Source organism: Carettochelys insculpta, unplaced genomic scaffold (genome assembly GCF_033958435.1).
Source record: "Carettochelys insculpta isolate YL-2023 unplaced genomic scaffold, ASM3395843v1 scaffold_0038, whole genome shotgun sequence".
Taxonomy (NCBI): domain Eukaryota; kingdom Metazoa; phylum Chordata; order Testudines; family Carettochelyidae; genus Carettochelys; species Carettochelys insculpta.
In genome coordinates this window covers 131,311-142,500 of record NW_027439075.1, presented here as the reverse complement: position 1 = coordinate 142,500, position 11,190 = coordinate 131,311, and the positions used below count along the sequence as shown (strand labels likewise).

Here is an 11,190-nt window from a genome sequence, read left to right as displayed (position 1 = left end):
GGAAGGGGTCCCCCCCCTGCCGGGGAACGTCCCTCCAAGCACGGGTGCGGAAGAGAAGGAGGAGCAGGGTCCCAGGTCCGCCTGAACACCGGCGCGATCCCTGCCCGCCGCGGGAAGGGTGCCGGCCCGCGAAGGGCCCTCTCCGTCTCGTCCGCGAGCGCCCCATCGATCGGAAGGAGGAGCGGGGCCTCGCTCCCGGCGGCCGTCCCCGCGGACGTGCGCCGAGCCTCCCTCGAGAGCCCCCTCTCCGGAGGATCGGGCCCGAGACGACACCCCGAACCGCCGCAGACGTCCCCGCAGACGTCCGCCCGGGTCCCTCGTCCGAGTCCCCGGGAAGGGCCTTCACACGACGGTCGGTCTCTCTCACGTGTACGTCTCTAAAGGCTGGAGCCAGACAAGCCTTCTCTTACTATTCTCCCGGTACCTGTCGTAACCTTATACGTGAAAAGTCCCCCAGCGGCAACAGGCGGGAACGACTCACAAAAGCGGCCGACCGCCTGGAACTCTAGGTCGGCTGCACGGGTCAAATTCAACCCCATTCGGACTTCCAGAGCTCAGCCGGCCACCAGGTCAACCTCGCTGAAAGCGCCAGAGGTTGACCTGGTGTCCGGGGACCGAATCGGACACCAGGTCAACCTCCGCTAAAGAGGCCGGGGTTGACCTGTTGTCCCTGCCGGACTTAGAAAATTTTTCTCTCCAGCCCGGGACCGGGGTTGACCTGTTGTCCCTGCCGGACTTAGAAATTTTTTCTCTCCCGCCTGGGACCGGGGTTGACCTGTTGTCCCTGCCGGACTTAGAAATTTTTTCTCTCCCGCCTGGGACCGGGGTTGACCTGTTGTCCCTGCCGGACTTAGAAATTTTTTCTCTCCAGCCTGGGACCGGGGTTGACCTGTTGTCCCTGCCGGACTTAGAAAATTTTTCTCTGCCGCCTGGGACCGGGGTTGACCTGTTGTCCCTGCCGGACTTAGAAAATTTTTCTCTGCCGCCTGGGACCGGGGTTGACCTGTTGTCCCTGCCGGACTTAGAAAATTTTTCTCTGCCGCCTGGGACCGGGGTTGACCTGTTGTCCCTGCCGGACTTAGAAAATTTTTCTCTCCCGCCTGGGACCGGGGTTGACCTGTTGTCCCTGCCGGACTTAGAAAATTTTTCTCTCCCGCCTGGGACCGGGGTTGACCTGTTGTCCCTGCCGGACTTAGAAATTTTTTCTCTGCCGCCTGGGACCGGGGTTGACCTGTTGTCCCTGCCGGACTTAGAAATTTTTTCTCTCCAGCCTGGGACCGGGGTTGACCTGTTGTCCCTGCCGGACTTAGAAATTTTTTCTCTCCCGCCCGGTACCGGGGTTGACCTGTTGTCCCTGCCGGACTTAGAAATTTTTTCTCTGCCGCCTGGGACCGGGGTTGACCTGTTGTCCCTGCCGGACTTAGAAAATTTTTCTCTCCCGCCTGGGACCGGGGTTGACCTGTTGTCCCTGCCGGACTTAGAAATTTTTTCTCTGCCGCCTGGGACCGGGGTTGACCTGTTGTCCCTGCCGGACTTAGAAAATTTTTCTCTCCCGCCTGGGACCGGGGTTGACCTGCTGTCCCTGCCGGACTTGGAAAATTTTTCTCTCCAGCCTGGGACCGGGGTTGACCTGTTGTCCCTGCCGGACTTAGAAATTTTTTCTCTCCCCGCCTGGGACCGGGGTTGACCTGCTGTCCCTGCCGGACTTGGAGCCCGAGGAGGGAATCGGCCACCAGGTCAACCTCCGCTGAAAGCGGCCACGGTTTACCTGGTGCCCGGGGAGCGAATCGGACACCAGGTCAACCTCTGCTAAAGCGACCGAGGTTGACCTGGTGCCCGGGGAGCGAATCTGACACCAGGTCAACCTCTGCTAAAGCGCCAGAGGTTGACCTGGTGCCCGGGGAGCGAATCGGACACCAGGTCAACCTCTGCTAAAGCGGCCGGGGTTGACCTGCTGTCCCTGCCGGACTTAGAAAATTTTTCTCTCCAGCCTGGGACCGGGGTTGACCTGTTGTCCCTGCCGGACTTAGAAAATTTTTCTCTCCCGCCTGGGACCGGGGTTGACCTGTTGTCCCTGCCGGACTTGGAGCCCGAGGAGGGGATCGGCCACCAGGTAAACCTCCGCTGAAAGCGGCCACGGTTTACCTGGTGCCCGGGGAGCGAATCGGACACCAGGTCAACCTCAGCTGAAGCGGCCGGGGTTGACCTGCTGTCCCTGCCGGACTTGGAAAATTTTTCTCTCCAGCCTGGGACCGGGGTTGACCTGTTGTCCCTGCCGGACTTAGAAATTTTTTCTCTCCCCGCCTGGGACCGGGGTTGACCTGCTGTCCCTGCCGGACTTGGAGCCCGAGGAGGGAATCGGCCACCAGGTCAACCTCCGCTGAAAGCGGCCACGGTTTACCTGGTGCCCGGGGAGCGAATCGGACACCAGGTCAACCTCTGCTAAAGCGACCGAGGTTGACCTGGTGCCCGGGGAGCGAATCTGACACCAGGTCAACCTCTGCTAAAGCGCCAGAGGTTGACCTGGTGCCCGGGGAGCGAATCGGACACCAGGTCAACCTCTGCTAAAGCGGCCGGGGTTGACCTGCTGTCCCTGCCGGACTTAGAAAATTTTTCTCTCCAGCCTGGGACCGGGGTTGACCTGCTGTCCCTGCCGGACTTAGAAAATTTTTCTCTGCCGCCTGGGACCGGGGTTGACCTGTTCTCCCTGCCGGACTTAGAAAATTTTTCTCTCCAGCCTGGGACCGGGGTTGACCTGTTGTCCCTGCCGGACTTAGAAAATTTTTCTCTCCCGCCTGGGACCGGGGTTGACCTGTTGTCCCTGCCGGACTTGGAGCCCGAGGAGGGGATCGGCCACCAGGTCAACCTCCGCTGAAAGCGGCCACGGTTTACCTGGTGCCCGGGGAGCGAATCGGACACCAGGTCAACCTCTGCTAAAGCGGCCGGGGTTGACCTGCTGTCCCTGCCGGACTTGGAGCCCGAGGAGGGGATCGGCCACCAGGTCAACCTCCGCTGAAAGCGGCCACGGTTTACCTGGTGCCCGGGGAGCGAATCGGACACCAGGTCAACCTCTGCTAAAGCGGCCGGGGTTGACCTGCTGTCCCTGCCGGACTTGGAGCCCGAGGAGGGGATCGGCCACCAGGTCAACCTCCGCTGAAAGCGGCCACGGTTTACCTGGTGCCCGGGGACCGAATCGGACACCAGGTCAACCTCCGCTGAAGCGGCCGGGGTTGACCTGCTGTCCCTGCCGGACTTAGAAAATTTTTCTCTCCCCGCCCGGAACCGGGGTTGACCTGTTGTCCCTGCCGGACTTAGAAAATTTTTCTCTCCCCGCCCGGAACCGGGGTTGACCTGTTGTCCCTGAAGGACTTAGAAATTTTTTCTCTCCCCGCCTGGGACCGGGGTTGACCTGCTGTCCCTGCCGGACTTGGAGCCCCAGGAGGGGATCGGCCACCAGGTCAACCTCCGCTGAAAGCGGCCACGGTTTACCTGGTGCCCGGGGACCGAATCGGACACCAGGTCAACCTCTGCTAAAGCGCCCGAGGTTGACCTGGTGCCCGGGGAGCGAATCTGACACCAGGTCAACCTCTGCTAAAGCGCCCGAGGTTGACCTGGTGCCCGGGGAGCGAATCGGACACCAGGTCAACCTCTGCTACGGCGGCCGGGGTTGACCTGCTGTCCCTGCCGGACTTAGAAAATTTTTCTCTCCCCGCCCGGAACCGGGGTTGACCTGTTGTCCCTGCCGGACTTGGAGCCCGAGGAGGGGATCGGCCACCAGGTCAACCTCCGCTGAAAGCGGCCACGGTTTACCTGGTGCCCGGGGAGCGAATCGGACACCAGGTCAACCTCCGCTAAAGCGCCCGAGGTTGACCTGGTGCCCGGGGAGCGAATCGGACACCAGGTCAACCTCTGCTACGGCGGCCGGGGTTGACCTGCTGTCCCTGCCGGACTTGGAAAATTTCTCTCCCCGCCTCGGACCGGGGTTGACCTGCTGTCCCTACCGGACTTAGAACATTTTTCTCTCCCCGCCCCGGCCCGGGGGTTAACCTCGGGGCGCACAGCTTCCCGGGTCTGACGTGCACGTCCTGTCACCTCCCGGGCCCGGCGTCCTCGTCCTCCCTTCCCCTTGGGCCGGCTCGGAGGAAGTTTTCCCTCGGCCCGGCCTCCGGGTTAATTGTTTGGGCCCGGCTGACTGAGGCCAGGCTGCTGACGCTAAAGCCCGGGGAGGCGGGGGCCTACGGCCATACCGGACCGAATGCCCCCGATCTCGTCCGATCTCGGAAGGTAAACCGTCCCGGGCCTGGCTAGTACCTGGATGGGTGACCGCCTGGGAATCCCAGGTGCCGTAGGCAGCTTTTGGCCCCAGCGGGGGTAGAGCGGGGCGTGTGTCTGCCGTGCGGGAGCAGGGAAGCCGTGAGGCCAAGGCGGCGCGACGGTCCTGGGGGGCGCTGAGGCCTTTCCCTCTGCCTGCCTGCGTGTCGGGGGCGGGGGGGCGGGCGAGGAAGCTAAGGCCCTCACCCGGTGCGGTGCGATGGCTTGGGTCGGGTCGGGGAGAGGGAAGAAAGCGTGTGTGGAGCGTTGGTGGGGCAGGTGTGTGTGTGGGAGTGCTGGGTTGGGCAGGCCGTTGAGGCGGTGGCGGTGGTGGTGTTTTTGGTGGGAGTGAGTTGGGGTCAGGTGGGTGTGGGGTCCCCCCCGGGGGGTGGATGGTCTGAGGGTTAAGGCTTGGAACGTGCGTCTTGGGGGACCGTGGGTGGAGGTTGTTGAGAGCGGGGAAGGCCCTGGGTCCCGGTTGTGGACTATTAAGCCCGGTGGAGGGGGACCGTGGGTGGAGGTTGTTGAGAGCGGGGAAGGCCCTGGGTCTCGGTTGTGGACTATTAAGCCCGGTGGAGGGGGACCGTGGGTGGAGGTTGTTGAGAGCGGGGAAGGCCCTGGGTCCCGGTTGTGGACTATTAAGCCCGGTGGAGGGGGACCGTGGGTGGAGGTTGTTGAGAGCGGGGAAGGCCCTGGGTCCCGGTTGTGGACTATTAAGCCCGGTGGAGGGGGACTGTGGGTGGAGGTTGTTGAGAGCGGGGAAGGCCCTGGGTCTCGGTTGTGGACTATTAAGCCCGGTGGAGGTGTTGCGTACGGTGGATGTAAGGGGGAGGGCGTATGAAGTGACTGAGGAGTGGGTAAGGAAACGGGGGGAAAAATTTGGAGGCGAAGGCGGCCGAAAAAGGGTGCGGTTGACCTGGTGCCCGGGGAGCGAATGGGCCACCAGGTCAACCCCCGCTGAAAGCAGCGGAGGTTGACCTGGTGCCCGGGGAGCGAATGGGCCACCAGGTCAACCCCCGCTGAAAGCAGCGGAGGTTGACCTGGTGCCCGGGGAGGGAATCGGCCACCAGGTCAACCTCCGCTGAAAGCGGCCACGGTTTACCTGGTGCCCGGGGAGCGAATCGGACACCAGGTCAACCTCTGCTAAAGCGCCCGAGGTTGACCTGGTGCCCGGGGAGCGAATCTGACACCAGGTCAACCTCTGCTAAAGCGCCAGAGGTTGACCTGGTGCCCGGGGAGCGAATCTGACACCAGGTCAACCTCTGCTAAAGCGCCAGAGGTTGACCTGGTGCCCGGGGAGCGAATCGGACACCAGGTCAACCTCTGCTAAAGCGGCCGGGGTTGACCTGCTGTCCCTGCCGGACTTAGAAAATTTTTCTCTCCAGCCCGGTACCGGGGTTGACCTGTTGTCCCTGCCGGACTTAGAAAATTTTTCTCTCCAGCCTGGGACCGGGGTTGACCTGTTGTCCCTGCCGGACTTAGAAATTTTTTCTCTCCAGCCTGGGACCGGGGTTGACCTGTTGTCCCTGCCGGACTTGGAGCCCGAGGAGGGGATCGGCCACCAGGTCAACCTCCGCTGAAAGCGGCCACGGTTTACCTGGTGCCCGGGGAGCGAATCGGACACCAGGTCAACCTCTGCTAAAGCGCCCGAGGTTGACCTGGTGCCCGGGGAGCGAATCTGACACCAGGTCAACCTCTGCTAAAGCGCCCGAGGTTGACCTGGTGCCCGGGGAGCGAATCGGACACCAGGTCAACCTCCGCTAAAGCGCCCGAGGTTGACCTGGTGCCCGGGGAGCGAATCGGACACCAGGTCAACCTCCGCTAAAGCGCCCTAGGTTGACCTGGTGCCCGGGGAGCGAATCTGACACCAGGTCAACCTCTGCTAAAGCGCGCGAGGTTGACCTGGTGCCCGGGGAGCGAATCGGACACCAGGTCAACCTCTGCTAAAGCGGCCGGGGTTGACCTGCTGTCCCTGCCGGACTTTGAAAATTTTTCTCTCCCGCCTGGGACCGGGGTTGACCTGTTGTCCCTGCAGGACTTAGAAATTTTTTCTCTCCCCGCCTCGGACCGGGGTTGACCTGCTGTCCCTACCGGACTTAGAACATTTTTCTCTCCCCGCCCCGGCCCGGGGGTTAACCTCGGGGCACACAGCTTCCCGGGTCTGACGTGCACGTCCTGTCACCTCCCGGGCCCGGCGTCCTCGTCCTCCCTTCCCCTTGGGCCGGCTCGGAGGAAGTTTTCCCTCGGCCCGGCCTCCGGGTTAATTGTTTGGGCCCGGCTGACTGAGGCCAGGCTGCTGACGCTAAAGCCCGGGGAGGCGGGGGCCTACGGCCATACCGGACCGAATGCCCCCGATCTCGTCCGATCTCGGAAGGTAAACCGTCCCGGGCCTGGCTAGTACCTGGATGGGTGACCGCCTGGGAATCCCAGGTGCCGTAGGCAGCTTTTGGCCCCAGCGGGGGTAGAGCGGGGCGTGTGTCTGCCGTGCGGGAGCAGGGAAGCCGTGAGGCCAAGGCGGCGCGACGGTCCTGGGGGGCGCTGAGGCCTTTCCCTCTGCCTGCCTGCGTGTCGGGGGCGGGGGGGCGGGCGAGGAAGCTTAGGCCCTCACCCGGTGCGGTGCGATGGCTTGGGTCGGGTCGGGGAGAGGGAAGAAAGCGTATGTGGAGCGTTGGTGGGGCAGGTGTGTGTGTGGGAGTGCTGGGTGGGGCAGGCCGTTGAGGCGGTGGCGGTGGTGGTGTTTTTGGTGGGAGTGAGTTGGAGTCAGGTGGGTGTGGGGTCCCCCCCGGGGGGTGGATGGTCTGAGGGTTAAGGCTTGGAACGTGCGTCTTGGGGGACCGTGGGTGGAGGTTGTTGAGAGCGGGGAAGGCCCTGGGTCTCGGTTGTGGACTATTAAGCCCGGTGGAGGGGGACCGTGGGTGGAGGTGGTTGAGAGCGGGGAAGGCCCTGGGTCTCGGTTGTGGACTATTAAGCCCGGTGGAGGGGGACCGTGGGTGGAGGTGGTTGAGAGCGGGGAAGGCCCTGGGTCTCGGTTGTGGACTATTAAGCCCGGTGGAGGGGGACCGTGGGTGGAGGTGGTTGAGAGCGGGGAAGGCCCTGGGTCTCGGTTGTGGACTATTAAGCCCGGTGGAGGGGGACCGTGGGTGGAGGTTGTTGAGAGCGTGGAAGGCCCTGGGTCCCGGTTGTGGACTATTAAGCCCGGTGGAGGGGGACCGTGGGTGGAGGTTGTTGAGAGCGGGGAATGCCCTGGGTCTCGGTTGTGGACTATTAAGCCCGGTGGAGGGGGACCGTGGGTGGAGGTGGTTGAGAGCGGGGAAGGCCCTGGGTCCCGGTTGTGGACTATTAAGCCCGGTGGAGGGGGACCGTGGGTGGAGGTTGTTGAGAGCGGGGAAGGCCCTGGGTCCCGGTTGTGGACTATTAAGCCCGGTGGAGGGGGACCGTGGGTGGAGGTTGTTGAGAGCGGGGAAGGCCCTGGGTCTCGGTTGTGGACTATTAAGCCCGGTGGAGGGGGACCGTGGGTGGAGGTTGTTGAGAGCGGGGAAGGCCCTGGGTCCCGGTTGTGGACTATTAAGCCCGGTGGAGGGGGACCGTGGGTGGAGGTTGTTGAGAGCGGGGAAGGCCCTGGGTCCCGGTTGTGGACTATTAAGCCCGGTGGAGGGGGACCGTGGGTGGAGGTTGTTGAGAGCGGGGAAGGCCCTGGGTCCCGGTTGTGGACTATTAAGCCCGGTGGAGGGGGACCGTGGGTGGAGGTTGTTGAGAGCGGGGAAGGCCCTGGGTCTCGGTTGTGGACTATTAAGCCCGGTGGAGGGGGACCGTGGGTGGAGGTTGTTGAGAGCGGGGAAGGCCCTGGGTCCCGGTTGTGGACTATTAAGCCCGGTGGAGGGGGACCGTGGGTGGAGGTTGTTGAGAGCGGGGAAGGCCCTGGGTCTCGGTTGTGGACTATTAAGCCCGGTGGAGGGGGACCGTGGGTGGAGGTTGTTGAGAGCGGGGAAGGCCCTGGGTCCCGGTTGTGGACTATTAAGCCCGGTGGAGGGGGACCGTGGGTGGAGGTTGTTGAGAGCGGGGAAGGCCCTGGGTCCCGGTTGTGGACTATTAAGCCCGGTGGAGGGGGACTGTGGGTGGAGGTTGTTGAGAGCGGGGAAGGCCCTGGGTCTCGGTTGTGGACTATTAAGCCCGGTGGAGGTGTTGCGTACGGTGGATGTAAGGGGGAGGGCGTATGAAGTGACTGAGGAGTGGGTAAGGAAACGGGGGGAAAAATTTGGAGGCGAAGGCGGCCGAAAAAGGGTGCGGTTGACCTGGTGCCCGGGGAGCGAATGGGCCACCAGGTCAACCCCCGCTGAAAGCAGCGGAGGTTGACCTGGTGCCCGGGGAGCGAATGGGCCACCAGGTCAACCCCCGCTGAAAGCAGCGGAGGTTGACCTGGTGCCCGGGGAGGGAATCGGCCACCAGGTCAACCTCCGCTGAAAGCGGCCACGGTTTACCTGGTGCCCGGGGAGCGAATCGGACACCAGGTCAACCTCTGCTAAAGCGCCCGAGGTTGACCTGGTGCCCGGGGAGCGAATCTGACACCAGGTCAACCTCTGCTAAAGCGCCAGAGGTTGACCTGGTGCCCGGGGAGCGAATCGGACACCAGGTCAACCTCTGCTAAAGCGGCCGGGGTTGACCTGCTGTCCCTGCCGGACTTAGAAAATTTTTCTCTCCAGCCCGGTACCGGGGTTGACCTGTTGTCCCTGCCGGACTTAGAAAATTTTTCTCTCCAGCCTGGGACCGGGGTTGACCTGTTGTCCCTGCCGGACTTAGAAATTTTTTCTCTCCAGCCTGGGACCGGGGTTGACCTGTTGTCCCTGCCGGACTTGGAGCCCGAGGAGGGGATCGGCCACCAGGTCAACCTCCGCTGAAAGCGGCCACGGTTTACCTGGTGCCCGGGGAGCGAATCGGACACCAGGTCAACCTCTGCTAAAGCGCCCGAGGTTGACCTGGTGCCCGGGGAGCGAATCTGACACCAGGTCAACCTCTGCTAAAGCGCCCGAGGTTGACCTGGTGCCCGGGGAGCGAATCGGACACCAGGTCAACCTCCGCTAAAGCGCCCGAGGTTGACCTGGTGCCCGGGGAGCGAATCGGACACCAGGTCAACCTCCGCTAAAGCGCCCGAGGTTGACCTGGTGCCCGGGGAGCGAATCTGACACCAGGTCAACCTCTGCTAAAGCGCGCGAGGTTGACCTGGTGCCCGGGGAGCGAATCGGACACCAGGTCAACCTCTGCTAAAGCGGCCGGGGTTGACCTGCTGTCCCTGCCGGACTTTTAAAATTTTTCTCTCCCGCCTGGGACCGGGGTTGACCTGTTGTCCCTGCAGGACTTAGAAATTTTTTCTCTCCCCGCCTCGGACCGGGGTTGACCTGCTGTCCCTACCGGACTTAGAACATTTTTCTCTCCCCGCCCCGGCCCGGGGGTTAACCTCGGGGCACACAGCTTCCCGGGTCTGACGTGCACGTCCTGTCACCTCCCGGGCCCGGCGTCCTCGTCCTCCCTTCCCCTTGGGCCGGCTCGGAGGAAGTTTTCCCTCGGCCCGGCCTCCGGGTTAATTGTTTGGGCCCGGCTGACTGAGGCCAGGCTGCTGACGCTAAAGCCCGGGGAGGCGGGGGCCTACGGCCATACCGGACCGAATGCCCCCGATCTCGTCCGATCTCGGAAGGTAAACCGTCCCGGGCCTGGCTAGTACCTGGATGGGTGACCGCCTGGGAATCCCAGGTGCCGTAGGCAGCTTTTGGCCCCAGCGGGGGTAGAGCGGGGCGTGTGTCTGCCGTGCGGGAGCAGGGAAGCCGTGAGGCCAAGGCGGCGCGACGGTCCTGGGGGGCGCTGAGGCCTTTCCCTCTGCCTGCCTGCGTGTCGGGGGCGGGGGGGCGGGCGAGGAAGCTTAGGCCCTCACCCGGTGCGGTGCGATGGCTTGGGTCGGGTCGGGGAGAGGGAAGAAAGCGTGTGTGGAGCGTTGGTGGGGCAGGTGTGTGTGTGGGAGTGCTGGGTGGGGCAGGCCGTTGAGGCGGTGGCGGTGGTGGTGTTTTTGGTGGGAGTGAGTTGGGGTCAGGTGGGTGTGGGGTCCCCCCCGGGGGGTGGATGGTCTGAGGGTTAAGGCTTGGAACGTGCGTCTTGGGGGACCGTGGGGGGAGGTTGTTGAGAGCGGGGAAGGCCCTGGGTCTCGGTTGTGGACTATTAAGCCCGGTGGAGGGGGACCGTGGGTGGAGGTTGTTGAGAGCGGGGAAGGCCCTGGGTCCCGGTTGTGGACTATTAAGCCCGGTGGAGGGGGACCGTGGGTGGAGGTTGTTGAGAGCGGGGAAGGCCCTGGGTCTCGGTTGTGGACTATTAAGCCCGGTGGAGGGGGACCGTGGGTGGAGGTTGTTGAGAGCGGGGAAGGCCCTGGGTCCCGGTTGTGGACTATTAAGCCCGGTGGAGGGGGACCGTGGGTGGAGGTTGTTGAGAGCGGGGAAGGCCCTGGGTCCCGGTTGTGGACTATTAAGCCCGGTGGAGGGGGACCGTGGGTGGAGGTTGTTGAGAGCGGGGAAGGCCCTGGGTCCCGGTTGTGGACTATTAAGCCCGGTGGAGGGGGACCGTGGGTGGAGGTTGTTGAGAGCGGGGAAGGCCCTGGGTCCCGGTTGTGGACTATTAAGCCCGGTGGAGGGGGACCGTGGGTGGAGGTTGTTGAGAGCGGGGAAGGCCCTGGGTCTCGGTTGTGGACTATTAAGCCCGGTGGAGGGGGACCGTGGGTGGAGGTTGTTGAGAGCGGGGAAGGCCCTGGGTCCCGGTTGTGGACTATTAAGCCCGGTGGAGGGGGACCGTGGGTGGAGGTTGTTGAGAGCGGGGAAGGCCCTGGGTCCCGGTTGTGGACTA

General features: G+C 63.7%; 3 non-coding genes across 3 annotated transcripts; all 3 read left to right on the top strand.

Annotated features, from left to right (window-relative positions):
* The first annotated feature begins 4,233 nt into the window (after positions 1 to 4,233).
* LOC142006024 (5S ribosomal RNA) lies at positions 4,234 to 4,352 on the top strand. Its single transcript, XR_012643176.1, has one exon. It is a non-coding gene; the product is annotated as a 5S ribosomal RNA (ribosomal RNA).
* Positions 4,353 to 6,634: 2,282 nt separating this feature from the next.
* LOC142006013 (5S ribosomal RNA) lies at positions 6,635 to 6,753 on the top strand. Its single transcript, XR_012643165.1, has one exon. It is a non-coding gene; the product is annotated as a 5S ribosomal RNA (ribosomal RNA).
* A 3,196-nt stretch (positions 6,754 to 9,949) lies between these two features.
* On the top strand, positions 9,950 to 10,068 carry LOC142006001 (5S ribosomal RNA). Its single transcript, XR_012643154.1, has one exon. It is a non-coding gene; the product is annotated as a 5S ribosomal RNA (ribosomal RNA).
* Positions 10,069 to 11,190: the final 1,122 nt, after the last annotated feature.